Source organism: Passer domesticus, chromosome 5, assembly GCF_036417665.1.
Source record: "Passer domesticus isolate bPasDom1 chromosome 5, bPasDom1.hap1, whole genome shotgun sequence".
Classification (NCBI taxonomy): domain Eukaryota; kingdom Metazoa; phylum Chordata; class Aves; order Passeriformes; family Passeridae; genus Passer; species Passer domesticus.
The window spans coordinates 73,489,640-73,507,663 of NC_087478.1; the positions used below are offsets into that span (position 1 = coordinate 73,489,640).

Genomic DNA, 18,024 nt, shown 5'->3' on the forward strand with positions numbered 1-18,024 from the left:
GGAAAGTTGTACAGAGGAGTTGCAGATAGCAGGCTAGTGATCTAAAAATGCCAAGCATTAGTTTACTTCTGTGGGTCACTCAGAAATGCAACCCTCTCTCAAATCATACCGAAACCTGGTATATGTGCACCAGTTCAATAAGTTATGCTTGAGTCCAGAGACTCCCCTATGAAACAAGAGGTGATAGTTCAAGGCACTGAGGAGTGTCATGTGATGGATTGGTGACCATGCTTTTAGTTCCCCACCTTTGATTAATATCCCCAAGAAAATATCAGATCAATTTCCAAATAAAACATGCAGCAATCTTCTCTGCTTTGAACATACCATATTTCAATCCACTAAGTTGCATGCAGTTGCATTTATAATTGAAAAAATGTAGGAAGAGGTAGGATGAAGTTTGGGGGCAATTGAGGAGTTTTTTCTTACCTTTTTTAAACAAAGTTGCTAGCAACAGAAAAAATCAAGAGGATGAATGTTGGGTTTTTATAACTTTATCAAAATAAAAGGTTTCGGTAAATTTAAGACTGCAGGAGTCCTAACGAATTGAATCCCAAAGAAAAATTTGGGACAGAAAAGGAAAGGGGCACAGCGAAGGATATAGAGAATCATAATGAGTTATATTAGTTTTTTTCAAATGAAGAAAATTCTGCTTCATATAAAATTTTAATTTTGTGAAATATTAAACCACTTTGGCTGCTCTGAAGCGAAAAGATGTTTCGCTCTGGGCAGAGCTCTCCTGGATGCTAGTAAGGACCTCTGTTACTGGTTTTTAAAAAACATAGCTGCCTACTCTGACATGAACTGGCGTGCTCACCCAAGAAGAACTGGGGACCTGCATCACAATACATCTACTGGAATGAGGAATCTTGGGGTCAGGAGATATTCCCTTCATCAACCTTAGATTCAGTTAAGCCAGGGACCCTTTTTTATATGTCCTTCTTAATGATATTTTGTTAGTTTATCCCAACACTGAAGAGGAAGATAAATGTCTTTTTACTGTGTAAAGCAGTCATATTTAACTAGTGTCTAGTACCTAGACAAAAAAGTCTGGACTGTACTACCGAGCCTTTGGGCTGAGTGGCATATGTAAGGATGCCCCTTGGACTTCAGGACAGACCCTGGCATCACAGGGATTTGGAGGCCATTTCAAGGACATGCTTCAGAAGGAACAGCAGGCTCTTGGTTCCTGCAGGACCATCGCAGAGCAGTACTGATAACCTGCCAGATCACTAGGCTGAACCTTCCATTTCTCTTTTCGTCTCATTTCTCTGTTCCCCAAGCTCAGCACCTCTGAATACTGGGACTGGTAATCAATAATATTTCTGTAGCTTTTTTAAACTTCACGGTGTCAAATGAGTTTAAAAAAACACCATTGTGCCAATTGTGCCATGCAGTGCAACTTGTCTTGCCTTGTTATTTTTTTTTTTTTGTTGTTTGTTTGTGTCTTTTACAGCACCTTCTTTGAAAACTACAGGTGTTTGCAGGCATAATGCTCCCAGTGCTGCAGAAAAGAGTTTATTGTGAGGAGCCTTTTCTTTGCCACTTGTCCTGAACCTGTTCGCAAAGTGCTACATGCGTTCTACCGATCACCATAAAAATCAAGGAACAAGAAGTCCTCTGTAAGCCTGCCCAGCAGCACCACTATGACATTGCTTGCGACAGCTTTGTGACCCTGCATTGTTTTTCATTCATTCACAAGCTTCTTTCTTTGCTTTTCTTTTTTTTTCTTTTTTTTTTTCCCTTATAAAAAAAGAGAGGGGTGAAGCCTTTATAGGCATTTTTATCTACTGTAAAAAAAAGCTCATGTGTGCTGGCGTAATAGATTAAAAAAAAACAACACAATGTGACAGCTACTTTAGAGAACACTGTGTGGAGTTACAGTAGTTATAGTTTCCAAAACCACCTGCAAACAAGTGCAGATACCATAGCAAAGTGCCCTTAGGATTTCTTTTTTCTTTTTCCTTACATGCTCCTTCTTTTTCTTTATTTTAAAGTTCCCTCTTGCTATTCTAAGCCTGCAGTCAGCAATGAATTTATGTGACAGCTATGAAGCAAGTATTAAAATTGTGAATAGTGGCTAACAGTGCTCGAGCCCTCGGTGTTTAGCATCTTCACACAGCAGTGAATGCGGGCTGGGGCTGCTGAAAGGGAGGGGAGCAAGGGGGGAGGCAGGTGGAGGGCCTGGCTTCTCTCTCTTGTTTATCTGTACACCAGCGTCTGAGGGGGGGCACACGATGGAAGGAGCAGGATGCAAGCTCCAGGGCTCCTTCTCGTCCTGATGGCCCTGCATGCTGAAGGAGAAAGGGCAAGACGTGAGCACCAAGACAGACTGGGCATGTTTCTGGATGTTTGTTGAAGAAGGATGTGAAGTCAAGGAGAGGACGTGACAGGGACAGGGACTGAAAGGCATCAGATTTGCTTCCATCTAAACCCGCTTGAGCAGCCTGAAGGAGTTGTGACCACAGGCACAGAACAGGAGAGGACAGCAAATGGAGAGTGGGCTCCTGGCGCTCTCCTGCACAGGGCAGGTGGGAGCAAGTGAGACATCTCTCCATCATGTTTTATACACACACAAACATAAACAAGGTTAAGGGGGCCAAAGGGAGAGGAAGACAGAGGTGCCCAATGAGGCAGTGAGGGATGTTGTGCCTCAGTGGTCAGGCTGGGGCAGAGGGGTCTCACAGTCTCCTCACCCCTCTGCTAAATGGGAAAGAGGGCAGGAGGGAGAGGGGTACAAGGGAGACAAGACTGAAGGGTCACGGGGAGTAGGGAAATGGTGGGCACCCTTTGGCCCTCCCTCCTTCCAGCAGGAGAGGAAACAGAGCTGGAGGCGGGTGGGCAGGATCAAGGCTCCTCTCTCCCCAGAAGCTGTGGAAGGAAGGCCGCGATGCCGCCGGGGCAGGGGGCGGGCCGGGGGGCCGGCGGCAGGGCGCGCGTTATTAGCGGAGAAACCTCAAGACCGAAGTTGAAGCCGAAGGAGATAAAAGGAGCAATATGATCAATATGGTTTCATTGTTGAGCCCCGCTTACCTCGGCGGGAGACCATCTGCTCCCTGTCAATGCATCACCTGCTTGTCTGGCCTGTTGGCCGGGCAACGCGGGCGGGGGGATTAAGGGGGCCGGGGGCCCAGCCGGGGGCCGCTCCCCGTGTGGGGCAGGCACCGGCGGAGGTGGGAAGCCGAGCGGGCTCCGCTGTTTCCACGGGGGGACGTAAAACAAAATGCAGCATTTTGAGCCAGCGGGGCGGTTTCAGGAAGGCCCTTCCTGCCCCTGGAAGTCAGCGTTTTGCTGCACACGCTGGATTTAGGGATGCATGAGTGAGCCCGCCACAATGGACACGCAGGGAAGAAAGGGCAGCCGAGGGGTCCCCACAAAGCCAGGCACTTCACGGCCACAGCCACAGAAGGAAAACAACGCACAGCGCTCTCGAATTCCCTCAAGCCCAGAAGAAAACGTTCTGGAAGAAGATATGGAAATAGCACTAATATTTTGTTATTTTAATAGCACCACAAATTCAGTGCATGTACACAGGTTTAATGTAAGGGACAAAAAGAATGAAAAACTCTCAGATGTTGTACAGTAACAAATGCAAATAAAATGCTGAGTCTGTATATCATCAGACCCAAAATTATTTGTTTTTTTGATAATTTTGGACATGTTTGAGATTAAACACCGGCCACTTAACAAGCAGTTAAATTACAGCTCCCTGGACCCCAGACTGGCAGTATCAAAGCACTTAACCAGTCCCTCAGAAACTGTCAGAGGAGATAAAGTGTTGCAGGTGTGGTACCCTGGGCTTTGGCTGCCTCCTGCTCTTCCCTGCACTGGCCACAGGGGCATCTCTGCTCCAGCTGCACGTTCTGTGCTGTGTACAACTGCACTGACCGGGGCCAGGTTATGTATCCATACACAGAGATTCATGTACTTGTATATGGGCATGTTTGCCCCTACACACTCATCATCCTCTCACAAGACGTCATCCTCTCATATGCTTTTTTTTTTTTTTGCACCATTGCCAAAGCAGTGCCTGCTCTCCGTGTTTTACAGCTGCACCACAGCCAGTCCCAATGCTCACCGTGTTCAGGCATTTGGTTTCAAACATCATCACCTGTGAAGCAGCTTCTCCCAAGAGCAGGCTGAGGTTCCTCCCCCATTCAGTGGAATCACTGAAGATCCACATGGAGTTACACTTCTAAGTCAACAACAGGTATTTTAGGACAATGTCACACTCTACTGCCTCATAAACAAATGGGCAAAACCCTTGGCAAATCTTGGCAGTCTGCTGAGTTTCTCATTAGCCATTTTTTTTTATTTCTAGCCCCAAATGGAAGGTCCAGGCAGTGATGAGGGGTTTATAAACAGGAGTGTAAGAGAAGCCAAGTTAAACTCTTAGCCCTGCAGAGTTTTCCTCTCTGCAAATCACTCCTCAGGGAGCAGATTTCTCAGATGAAAACCTAGAAGCAAAATTCATTACAAACACTGAATTTGAATGATGTTGTGCTTTCCAAAGCTATAACCAAGCAGATATAAGCAAGAATCAGACCTCAGTGCTTACATGAATCAATAAGAAGAAACCAGACTCCTAAAGATGGCATATTTTTTCTCAGAATATTATTCTTTTAACTACCACATAGTTCAGAGCAATCCTCATGGGAGGAGTATGGAGTATTTGAATTCTGGATTTAGCTTGCATTTGAAAGTATATATACTTCTAAGTCAACAAAAGGTTGCTTCATCAATTATAAATAAATGTGGAAGAAGCTGAAAGAATCACTTCTAGGAAAATTAAAATCAATATATGGATAACTAATACTGAGAAACAAAGGTCAAGCACACATCTCATGATGTTGTCTAAAGTAAAACTTTTGTGATCTCCTTAGCCAAACTATTGAGGAAGTTGTTTGTATCTCCAGTGCTAGCTTGTTTTCCCACTTTTTTTTCCAAGAAAGAGTATTTCAAATAATTAATTGTTTACAATTTGAGATGCAAAGCATCAGAACAAGAAAACCAAAGAAACATTGTGGTTTATATTAATAAAGGGTTTCTGTTATTCTTTTGCTGTCTTAGGCAGAGATTCAGTAAGGCATTTAGACTCCATGTAGTAGGACGTGATATCCTGAACATCTTTTCCAGTCTGAATCTTAGAATTCAGAACATCAAGACCTAGCCTACACAAGAGAAACAAAGTGAACATTTCTGTGGATAAGTTAACAGACCCTGGCACCATCAGGAAAACCAGCATTGTGTAGAATGAAAGTGACATGCGTTAGATAACATAAACAAAGATTCACTCTTTGAACCATAAGTCATCACAAAAGTCCCAAATCAAAACTGGAAGGGACCTTCTTAGATCACCTGGTTCAACCTCCTTAAGCAGCCTGCTCAGCAGTGTGTCCAGATGGAGCTGAGTATCTTCACAGACAGAAGCTCTACAGCCTCTCCCCAACAAGAACAGTAAGTACCTCCTTGTGTAAGGTACTTACTTGTGGGATGGAATTTCATGTGCTTCAGTTTGTGCACATTGTCTCTTGTCCTGTCACCAGGCTCAGCAGGACATCCTGCTGATAGCACCAGCTACAAAACAGGAATTATCCCACATTTCCTTCTAAAAATGTAGAAACTTATTCACCTTTATCAGGAGTTTCATTGTTTATACTAAATTAGGATTCAGGGCCCCATGTAATACCAGTTCTCCCTTGGATACTATTATCAGCAAATTTCTGAAAAGAAGGACAACTGATCAAAAAATTTTTGTATTCCCTAAAGCAGTATACCTTAGAAAAAGGAACAAATACTAAAATGGTCAACAGAAACAGATGTAGGTAACATCAGTAAGATTTCTTAGTTTCTCCAGCCAGATATATGCAGGTTGTCACCCATATGAATTAATGATCATTTGCTCTCAGCTAGTATTTTCAACAAAGAAAAGGTTGGGTCCTGACCTAGAACAATCAGCAACAGCAGTAGTAGATAAAGTGTAACTTGGAATGGATAAACCATTTGTCTTCATTAAATAAAATGAACGGGACTTTAGGTGTCTTTGAAAAGTAGTGAAAATACATTAAATAGGGATGTTGCAGAAGACAAAGTAAAACTAAGAAACAAAATCAATCAATATATTAAATATGGAGAAATTACTCCAGCATGATGGTTATCTATGGGATGCAAAAGGAGCACCTAAGCACGTACACTGGATGGGTCAGACGTTCAGGATGTTACAGAAATTAATCTGCAAGTGAAGGCTTGGGTGAAAGTTTCAGCAGTGTAGACTGGAAAGAGTGGCCTGTCTCCCTGAGACACATCAGAGAGCCACCCCAGAGAGACCAAGGGGAAGGACAAATGAAAAACACAGTAAAGCTTGAAGGAAGGTTTTGGCAAGGTATTTTTTGAAACCTCTCTAGCCATGGAGAGTAAGACTCTTCTGTTTAAGAAATTGTGCTGAGTACTGGATCCGACCAGAGGCAACCTGTGCTAAAGCCATGGGCAGAAAGTTTATCTCTAAATTTGGGCTCCTTTTCATCAGAGAAAAAGAAAGCCTTTCTTGTGGAGGTCATGTAGTCACACAGGTTTGCAAGAGGTCCTTCCATTTGGGATTGCCTGTAGACATAATAATTTTTTTCTGACCCCTGTTATCCAAAAGCCATATTCTATGCATGCAATGCCAGGTAGAAAATTTTAGTGAGATCTCTAGAGATAATCAGGGACTAGCAACAGTATATCCTTCTTTCCTCTATTAATTGGAGCCTAAATGACCATAGATTTCAAAAATCCTATGTGAGGATCATGGATACTATATACCAGGTCATAGTGGTCAGTATCTAGAGAGGAGAATTTTTTCTACTTTCCATATTCAGTACTCTCCAGTACTGGCTTCTGCCACCCATTATGGCTATTTAGGCTTTCCAAGCAAACCCTCTGAACAACATGTTTCAGGGATATATATCTTTAGCTGGTTTCCAGCTGATATCAATGATATGTAGGTTAGACCCTTGTTTGCTCTACTGTGGAATTTACCAGAATGGGTCCACTGTGTTCACACATAGATGAAAACTGAGCAACATCTAAAAGCCAAAATATACCACTATGGTACAGGCAGCAGTTCTGAAACTACAGGTCACAACAATTTTCTTTCTTTTTTTTTTATTTATTTTTTTTTTAAATCCCATTGACCACAGCTACAGTCTGTGCAACTGTGTGTGAGACAGGCTATCCTTATTTTCAAAACTGATTCCATCCCCTCTACTACCATGTCTTGGAAGTTTGTTGCTCTAAAAGTTCCATATAATTATCTACAAATCACTAATAAATCCATAAAATGCAACTTTTTTTTCCCCCCCACCACCACAACACAAAAACACTGTGGTGCTTATTCTCATTTACACTCAAAGGATCCACCTGTAAGCAATAGATAAAGCATGTAATAATAAAGGCCTTCTTTTAACAGTTTAATTTCTAAAAATTAAGCACTGGAAAGATAACAGCTTGTCCATGTAGAAGCCAACCTACTGTTCCTTTTGACAGATCTGTGCTGTCACCCTCTTACTGCCTTTACTCCGTGGTCAAGAATTTGCTATAAATTATTTTTGGCGGGTGGGGGAGAAAAAAAGAGAATTAATTTTATGCAAGCGATGGTTCAAATTGTACTAGAATATGGAGAGGGGAGCCTGGAACTTATTCCCCTTTTTGTAAAATTACCTGTGGCTGATAAGCTGAAAGCAGAGCAACCTTGTGTCCCCAAGTGACTTTAGTCTGATACGCCAGTGCCACCTCTGCTGTGACCGGAGCCATGAGCTCCAACTGAGGCAATGCAAACTGAGACGATAAAAACTCCTTCACACATGAAAATTTGCCAGCACAGGTAAATAAAAATATTTTGACCAAGTTTAGTCGTGAGGAAAAATGACTTTGAAAGACGTTGAGGCAGATAATGAGGTGGTAATGAATGCAGAGCTGCCCTTGGAATTCCACTCCAGCACACCGGGGGTGAGCACGGGCGGGATGCGGAGCTGGGTCTCTGCGCTCCTGCCATGCATCACTGAGGCCATACACAGCATGGCCTCAAGCTGATTATTGCTGCTCTCCAAGAGGTTGTCAAAATATGTAAACTGTCAGCAGGAGACACACTTTTAATAAAACTGCCTATTCTCCAGTGATATTTTTCAGTTATGAAAAGAGCATCATTTCATATAACATGTGCATGTGAGCAAGAGAGCATGTAAAAGAGTGCAGCAGCATTCCCAGAAAACAGCATTTTCATTACAAGTAGGCAAATTGGATGTTCATGTGGACTAACATGCTCCATGCTGTCTGTTACACGACAATGAAATGATTTATTGTGAACTGACAAATGCACTGTATTTGCTATGTGGGTCTGATGTTTCATACTGTCAGCCAGTCCCCCAATTTTTTCAATACACATCTGAACTCATTGTTTTGGGTGAGAACATACAATCCCAATTCAGTATTTCTGTGTGCAAGTGTGAGAGAGAATGGATGAGACTGCAATATCAATGTTTTAATGTATCCAGTTATAACATTCAGTGTGCCCCAGAACTCTGTAGAATCACTTGACATCATCTCCTGTCTTTAAGAGAAGAGATGTAAATGGAGCCCAGCTGGTCTGCAATGCCTGTGAAAATAATCTCTAGAGATGTAAGGATAGAGCTGATACAAACATGTCTTTTATGGCCTATGTCCCATTTCAAAACCAAAAAGGCATTTTTAACAAATACAAATTTCAGATTATTTCTCTGAGTTCGACAGATTTCTCAGTGGCTTTAAGAATCACAGTCACTGCTCAGGGTAGAGGAACAGGAGCTAAAGAGAGGTTGTAGAAGGGGATGATGTCTGCCTCCTTTTAAGCAAAGATCAAGTACCACCTGCCCTCCATTTGCAGAGAAGGAATATAAATGCAGGTGAGTGCATGGGAGAAATTACAATAAGAGGTCTAATGTTAACACAGCAGTTCTGCATGGGTGTGGTAAAGGAAGCTAGAAGCTCTTTTTCTAAGTCTCTTGAATTGCAGCACTTCAGTTCCAGAGCCTAGCATGAGTTGTAGTGACTTGTGTGTACAGTCATTTAATCCAGGATAGCAAATATACAGTGACCTTTACCAATAAACAGTTTTTCTCCCTTTATGGTGTGTCTTATCAAAAGCATCTTGGAGACAGCTAAATACAGAAGAGTTTTTTGGATACTGCAGTCTATTAACATGGCCTCTTTTTATTGCGTTCTCCTACCTCCCATGGTCACACATTCAATAACAGTGCCCACACTTCCTTAACTAAGCTCCATTTTTAAAATCCTCTGATAAATGATCTTATTTGAAGACAGGCTTTCCATTGCATTGATCAGTGCTAGCGGGAAAAATAACAGTAGCCTTTCCAAGGAAGACAAAGTGAAAATGGAAAACAGGACTGACTGCCCATTGCATCTTTCACAAATCTAAGATAGCTGGGATATTTGAACTTGCAGGTTTGGTTTCTTAGCACAGTTTATCTAGGGTTTAATTTCAGAGTCTTTGTCTCTGCCATTAACTTGTCTTTCTTATTTACTCTACATTTGTTCATCATTCTGCTCTAAAGTATTCTCCACCTATCCTGCATTTGCTCGTTGCATAGGTTTTCTTCCCTGCATTGCTACCAATGCCATAGAATTAGCAAAACTCCATTTACTTTTTCTTTACTATAAGATAGAATTAAAATAATGTAGAGAAATAAGCTGACAGCAAGGGAAATTTTATTTAAAGGGGAAAAGTTTTTCTAAAGTGACACTGTCAAAAACAAATAAAATAAAAAAAACACCATAGTTTTCTATGCCTCTTCTTTTCTTCTAACTACAAAAAATAAACTCTAGAAATCTCTGTTACCAAGGAGGGCAAGGACTGCATCTTAGCACTTTGGCATCAATGATCAATACTAAGCTGGTGATGAGCAAACCTACAGTAATATTTGTCTTCGTAAGTAATTGCTTTGTATTTAAATTCATATGTTCTAAAATCTGTAGGCTGGATTTCCTTTTTTTTCTGTCCATGACAATGCCTTGAGCAACCTTCTGTCAGAGTGCCCTGAGATTAATAACTCATCACAAGCAGCCATAGATGAGTATTGTGCTTGATTCCTCAGATAATAGAAAAGTTTGTAAACATGGCGAAGAAAAGACAAATCACATTATGTTGTCACAAGCAGGAAATTCAAACATGGAAACACCCAGGAGCCAGGCAGGCACCCATAGCAATGGTTTCCTCTCTTTGCTCAGGCAGCTGACAGCAGGAAAAAAAGAGTCAAGCTATCTTTCAGTGCTTTTCTTCATGGAGAAATATGAATGTTAATCAGGAGGCTGATAGACAAATCAATAGACAATGTCTATCAGAAGCCCAATTAGCACACATAACCCAGTAATTCTCTCTTTATAAGAGACCCTGCTTAGCACATTGTTTTGGGAATCATGCAGCAAGGAAGGAGACTCAATAAGTATTTTCAATCTTCTTTCAATCAGAGGGAGCTCTGATTAATCCTCTACCTTTCCTAATGGTTTTAGTGTCAGCTCTCTTTCTTGATGTTCTGACTGCAAATCCAACAAACCATGTTTCAGGGAACTGTTGATCCTTTAATATACCCTCCTGAAAAGGATAATTCTTGGATTGGCAAAATCTAGCTATGCTGTTTGGCATTATTTCTGAATTGCTCAACTTTGTGAGGTGTTCAGCTTTGAGATGCAGTCACAAACTAACCCTCAAAAAATTACTTGCCTCTCACAATGATGAAAGATCACTCAAAAATGCTTCATCTTTCACTTTGGTTTCTGATACAGATTTGGTGTTACATTCCTCAGCACAGTTTCACACCAAGTCTGCCCGGCCAGATTTAACTGAAACTACTGAAACATGCCAGAATATGGAGCTAACTATCACCTGCAGAAATAATGAGACTTTTTGTGCAGCTGTCTTTTACAAGCCCACATTGCTCAGACGCACAAAAAAAAAAATGGTGCTTCATTTAAGGCTTCACATACTTCAGAGAATTTCACACTGGCAGAGCATTTATTTGCTATTCTCTTCATTGCTTTTCTTTCTGGCACATTGTGGTTTTTGGGAACATGACTATGCCTGAAAAAGCTCTGTATTAATCAATCTGATTCCTAACACAAAGGCACACACCTGATTCCTAACACAAAGGCACAATCTTTGTAGCACCTACCTTTTTTATTTTTTCCCAAAAAACTGCATCCTCAAGGGACTCCAAAATACCAGAACACCCATCTATTTTCCTCCTACAGTAATGGGAGGTAGAGCTAGAGGCTATCCTTCTATACATGCAATTCTTAAGCCAGAGAGGGAATCATCTCTAGGAAGCTTCATTATGAACATGAAGTTCAAGTTCAGTGATTGGCAGTGGGGCTGCCTTTACCCTGCAGGCAGTGCTTGCAGGTCACCACGGAGTTTGACGCTAACGTGCTACTTCAGGCACTAAAACCACCCAGGCTTCAGCAGCACAAAGCACAATACAAGCTCCAAAGTTCACAAAGAATCTGGATAAATGATCATTTCTTCTGTCATGCTGAGAGCACACTGCTACAGCTACGTGGCAATAGTAACACTGCAGCAGGTTGAGAGGCAGCTCCACTGTGTGTCCAGAAGAGCATTCACACTGCTGCATCACAATTTAGCCACACTAAGTACCATAGGAGCATGGTTTCTAGTTCACCTATTTTTTAAATTTTTTTTAAGCAAAACCAAACAAAATTACAAGTGTTCTTAAAAATCTTTTCTAAAATGGTCTGTTCAACTTTTAGTGGCACTCTTTTGCAAGCCTGAGTGTCATTCTTCAATTAAAAGCTGTATGATAACATATATCCTGCAGGAGATTGCTGAAGGTGATTCAATTGCAGTGTTTCTTAACTCTTAAACATCTTTTTCACAATGTTTATGTTCTCAGCATAATTTGATGTGGCATTTTAAAACAGCTTACACAAAATTAGGAACAGAAGTATAAATCCCAGGGGCACAATTATCTGACAAGCCGTATCTTCAACACAGTATCATGTTCAATTTCTCCAATTATATTTTATGGGAAAGAGATAGCACAAAGAAGATAGCTTCATTTCATCACTGTTCCACATCATTCTGAGAGGAAGACTCCACAAAGGTTTGTTTATTGGGACCACATCACAAGCTCAAGGTCACGAAATATAGCCTCAAGCCAGTATATAGTCACAGAATCATTGAGGTTGGAAAAGACCTTTAGGATCGTCTACTCAAACCATAAACTGCCAAGTATGCCAAGTCCAGAAATGCCAAGCAATGCCAAGTTCACCACTAAACCATGTCCCTAAGCTCCACCATCTACACATCTTTAACTTCCAGGGATGGTGACTCTTCCACTTCCCTGGGCAACCTGTTCCAAAGAAGACAAACCTTTAAATGAAGACATTTTTTCTGGTATCCAATCTAAACCTGATACTTATCAGGTTTAGACTGGATACCTGCCTTTTAAAGAGATCTCTTTTCCATGGATTTCATGCCTGTCTTCATGCTCCAACATTTTCTTGACCTGCTGCCGTGCTCCATTGGCCTCTTCCTGTTTTCCAGTGCCCCATACAGCTGAGTGCTCTCCATTCCCTGCTGCTGGTCCACCAGGTTTCACCAGCTCAGCTTAATAATACATTATATGTATTATTCTTACTGGTTTCTAACTTTAAGCCATGTTAGACTTTTAAATCAGGGCTACATTCTACACTCAGTAGGCTCTACCTTGTCCCAGTGGCTGTAGAGTGGTACACAAGTGAAGACATCTTTCCCCTAACTATATTAAAACTCAAAAAGTCAGCCAAGTTAAGCCAGCCTTATGTTATGTTCAGCTCACAAGCAATTACTCTCTTTTCTGAAGAGCTGCTCATTATAAGAATATGCATACTCAGGTGAACCTTAGTAACAGTGCAATGTTCTGGCAAGTGAGGTATGCATGAAAAGGCAAACAGCACATTTTAAATAAATTTTAAGTTAATTTGGTACAACTCACTGAAAGTATAATCTCAGCAACAGCAGATGATAAAATTTGTAGTTCATTTAAAAACTTCATCTTTTCATCTGTATTAATTACTGAAAAACAGGATAGAAATATGTCTAAAAGTGCTTTGCTAATGATTTAGGACTAGAGGGTTTTTAAATGTTTCAATATCTAATTCTAATTTTGCATAAAATGGGCATACAGAAGGGTTTAGACACATTCTTTCTAAAAAAATATATTTTTTAAAAAATTATTTCGTTCTAGTCAACTTCTCTGAATGCTGCTGTGAAAAACAAACATGTTTTATCTAAACAATGGACTACCACATTTATATCTAATCCTGCTCTTGTCTGTGCTAACATAAATCAGGACAATAACTAAAGCCAATGGGATGACATGGGGTCAAACCAGTTTGAAATCTGAATGAAGACCACACACTTTTCATCCCTTGGAAACACTCATACCATTTTGCTGTTGCTTCTCTTAACTAGGCTTTGCTTTCTGGTTTTTACATACCAAGCATAAGACCAACACACAGACATTCATGGATTTAAACTGAAATGAAACAAAAGTAAATTCGATTACATGCTTCTCCCCAAAGTTAAGTCAGACAAGCTATAAACTTTCTGATGCTATTTCCTTTAAAGATATACAGGATTATTTAAAAAAATCTTTTTAAGTAGTTTTCAAATTGAAAATTGCTATTATATAAGCTCCTGATCTGGTTATTTTTCACGGCATGGTGAGCCTAGAAAGCTTTCTCAGCTTGACCAAGGAATCAGGGGAACAGATCCTTCAGTGTCTGACAGCAAAATGAAGTATCCACTGACTCATCAGAAGGGGCACCATCAAAAAACTCACAGAATTCAGTGAATCATTGGATTGATCCATTGAATGAATTGGATCTGGGGTGGGTAAAAAAAGAAAAGGGTGATCCAGCAATAGTTCCTCATCCAGAAAGGCAACAGAATCACAGGACATGGAAAGCAGCTCTTCATCCTGCATTGACTGACATCTAAGAAGCACTGGATAATATTGTAATTTGACATCCAAGGCAATACAATAATATTACACCATTAAATATATTTCACATTTTAAAGTACATTTTGTTGCATTGGCATTTTCTTCCTTTTTTTTTCTGCGTACTGTACCCTTTGATATATAAACTCAGGTGGAAAATGTTAAAGGAAAAAAATCGGTTGTGCTGAATTCAATGTGCTTTCCCTGTATCATTCAAATTACTACAGCTTCTTATTTTTCTTGGTATGTTTTCTGAGGTTTTCCTAATTAGCTCTAGGCTTTGTTGCAAATTTTCTTCCCTTTTGTTTTAAATATCAGAGCTCATATGGGAGACTCGGATGGGAGTTTATCATGCCCTTCAACTGCTCATAGTTCCTTTTATACAGTAGCTTTGTCCTCTTCAGTTTGAGATAAAAATCCTTAAAATCAAAGGCTACTAGTTAGAAGAGCCTACATTTGAAGTGCCTTGAAGTCTTTGGTTTTCCTTTCATTTCTAAGGGCCTTGGATCAGCCTGTACAGTCCCCTTTGTTCATTTATAAGCACAAAGAAGAGATTCTCTTTTCTTTATCAGAACTGTAGCCACTTGGATAAAAAAGACATTTTTTTATGAGGGATGTTATGGAGTTATTTAATGATCTTATAAGCTAAAAGCTCATTACACGTCTCCTTTTAGATCCCTGCTAGAGATCTGAGCGGGGCTAGGCTTTGCACAGAGACAGGGCTGGTTTAACTAAACTGAACCCAGGTCTGCTGAAGACTCAGACTCGTTTGAGCGTGCGGGCAGAGCGGAGCCGAGCACGAGCCTGAGGTGCCTTGCCAAAGCCGGTGGGGTAAATCAGGAGCCGGGCCTGTGCAGGAATCTGAGCTGTCACCGCCACATGGAGCCAGGATTGACTTATTAAGAGTTTGACGAGAGGCACTTGGTATTCCACGGGGAAGGTGGCCTTCGCCTGCGTGTTGGGAATGAAGGAGTTATGGCGTTTCTATGGGTCCTGCGAGCCTTTCATTTCATTCAGCGCTCCGCTGCTGCACAGCGTGAACTGACTGAGCCCCAGAAGAGGTTAACGAGCACAACAGCCATCATTTGTGAGGAGTGGGAAAGAGCCATGTGCTGCACCAGCTTCTTTTCAAGGCTCCTGATTTTTTTTTGTCTTCACACTGGCACAGGGGCAAGCACCCAGCATAGCTTGTCTTGGGGAGCTTGGCAGCATTCTCCTCTCCTGGCAAACCTGATGAAGCCAAATAAAGTAATCTGTGCATTGTCTATTCCTTCGCTTGGGTGACTTTTAAGCTGAGGAAAAAAGGAACAGGGGGGTGATAAAACTTTTTGATTGGGGGCCCTGTTACTACTCATACCACAGGCATCTTTCTTGGGACAAACTGACTGATTTTTTTTTTTTAAATGGCACTTATTAAGTAGAAATTATTTTTTGAGATTATTACATCTCTCCCTCCACCATCCTCCTCCCGTCTTTTCTGAAGCCATGTTGCATAGATTTATTCTATTCAGCCCTCACATTAGCAGATGTGAATGAGGGAATCTGACTGAGCCTGTCAAGGCAAAGAAAGCCATGAAAGAAGAGAGAGAAGAAACATTACACAACTATAATGGCAGCCACAATGGAAATACGCTGGCGTGAAAGCAATTAATGCAATTGGTGCTCTAAGTTCATGGCTTACTCCAAAACCAAGCAGCCTCTGGAAGCACGGTGCTCATCGCAATGTAGGGGACAAACCCCAAGCTGCTGAGGAAAGCACAAGTAAAAAGGCTTTGCTGTGCATGCAAAGCTGCTCTGAGAAAGGGCTTTAGCATGGAACTTCTCTGCCATGAGCTGCTGCTCCATGCTGGAGCCCCACTCAGGACCAGAAGGCAGCCAGGGTATCACACTGCAAGGCTTTGCTGATGTGCATGAATCCTTACAACCACACCACGGGGTGTGAGAGCCACGCTGGGCAGCCTTCCTCCCTGCTGCCAATCCGAGGATCCAAACCCTTCCTATTCTCAATGGAACAAAAAGCCAAAATCCTGAAAAGGTTTGCAAATCAATAGCTGTACAGGGAGAAATAAGAGGAAGTCCATCTGGAATGTTTTCTTTTGATAATTTTGAGTGTGCCAAACCAGAAGAAGAAAAATTTTATCTAGAAAATGTTGAGATATGTTCTTCCCTGAAAAGTCTTTTCTGTGACTAGGTATCATCTCACAGGAAAAGAGAACATTTCTGGGGGTGTCTATCTCTATTACACGTACACCCATCCCCAGCTGACTCCAGGTGTCCCTCATGGCATGCTTGAGTCACTCAGGACTAGTGGTACAGGACAGCTGTGGCACAGCAGAAGTGCCACTTTCCCACAGCTCACTCTCACTAATGACTCATGACAGCAGAAGCAATCTTTGGACCCAAAAAGTGAAGTGTTACAGTGCATGCAACACCTTACTACCTTACATGACAACAGGTCTGAAACAGGTTTAAAAGCCATAGACTAATTTGCATATTTTTACCTTCCAGGATTAATACAAACAGGATGAGGGAAGACAAGGGAGAGTTTTCCTCTCTGAGGTGTTACAGTGTAAGAAGAGATATGAAGAGAGACCTGCTGGTCTCAGTGGTCAGACACATGATCATCTAAATCACTCCTCAACTCCTGGACCTGGAGGGCAGAGATTGGGCACATGGGGAAGGAGTTGCTAAGGCTCCCTCTGAGCATTACCAAAGATTCCTCCCACACATCTCCTCCATTTCCATCAGCACCCTGAGAGGACAATGATTTTTATCCTTTCCGATGGTTTCATTTAGTGTATTCTGCACAGCCTCAAATGTAGGAGCTTTCTTCAACCTGCTGCATAGTAGCAGCAGTGCTGTCACTCGACTGTCATTGGATCTCCCCTCCGGGAGGGACACATGTGTAATTGCTCAAGAGGAACTAACACAACTTGTCCCTGCTCTCTTTCCTCAAATCAGGATTTACATTCAAAACAATTTAACAATCTTAATTATAGATTGAATACATTAAAAATCTTCTGTTTTCTTTTTCTATTACTTACAAAGGGACTCTTTATTTCCTAACATTATATTTGCATATATTATCCGAGAGGTTTCTAGCTGTCTCCACAAGTTGTTCTATGTCATTTCCATGATTTCCCTTTAATGTAGTCATAAAATAATGCTATATATTTGTTGTTCTATTTATAACTTATCTCTTTGTAGAGACAGAAATGATCCCTCAAAATGCAAAGGAGATCCATCAGCACATTTTTCCTTCCTTCCTCCCTTTCTTTTTAGAATCATCTCTTTCCTTTGTAGTTTTAAATAAGGCTTCTTTTCTTCCCTTTTGTGAATTCTCAGGGAGCTATCAGTCACTGCTGTAGGTCACAAACTTTTTACATATTATGGTGATAAATCACTGTCAGGAGGTAGTCACTGTAGAGTAAACCAAGGCCCTGCCCCACAATAATGCAACAATACATTCAAGTGGACCTGCAGTGTCTCACTTCACCTGAAAATCCTGAGATCCACACAGTTATTTTCCAGAAGATTCCCTAGCAAGTTTTTCCTCACTTTTATTTCCCAGGGCACATGCATGTTTCCTTTGAATTCTGTGGGATCCCCAGTGCTCCAGGTCAGTCACTGTGAGAGCGTGGGGTAGGGAGACCTTGGGGTCCTTGGCTGTGTTGACATTCCAAGTCTGGTCCAAGAAACAATCACTGAACCAGAGGGAAAAGGAGGGAGGAAGCAGGAGGCAGTAGGTGACACAGAAAGTCTGGGCATAAACAAAAAGGGCTGGGCAATAGTTTTACTGTTATAGAAAATAAATGAGTTTAGAGTCAGTGCAAACATACAGCGCTATCAACAAACTCAACTTGTTAGGAGGTTTGCTGAAGACCAAAAAATAAATCAGGTATCGAGTGTCATACAGCAAATTTCAAATCAGAATGTGAGCCTCGGGCTTTGAACACCACTGAATTAGCTCACATCTCAAATTTTAATTTCAAAAGGA

The 18,024-nt window shown here is 41.3% G+C and overlaps 1 long non-coding RNA gene across 2 annotated transcripts; it reads left to right on the forward strand.

Moving 5' to 3' along the window:
* The first annotated feature begins 2,161 nt into the window (after window positions 1-2,161).
* On the forward strand, window positions 2,162-16,772 carry LOC135300975 (uncharacterized). 2 transcript variants are annotated; one of them, XR_010362717.1, is made up of 3 exons: window positions 2,162-2,528; window positions 4,048-4,207; window positions 5,068-9,788. It is a non-coding gene; the product is annotated as an uncharacterized LOC135300975 (long non-coding RNA). The 2 variants fall into 2 exon arrangements; XR_010362718.1 differs by lacking the exon at window positions 2,162-2,528 and adding an exon at window positions 16,536-16,772 and having other exon boundaries at window positions 3,137-4,207; window positions 5,068-8,915.
* The last annotated feature ends 1,252 nt before the right edge of the window (window positions 16,773-18,024 follow it).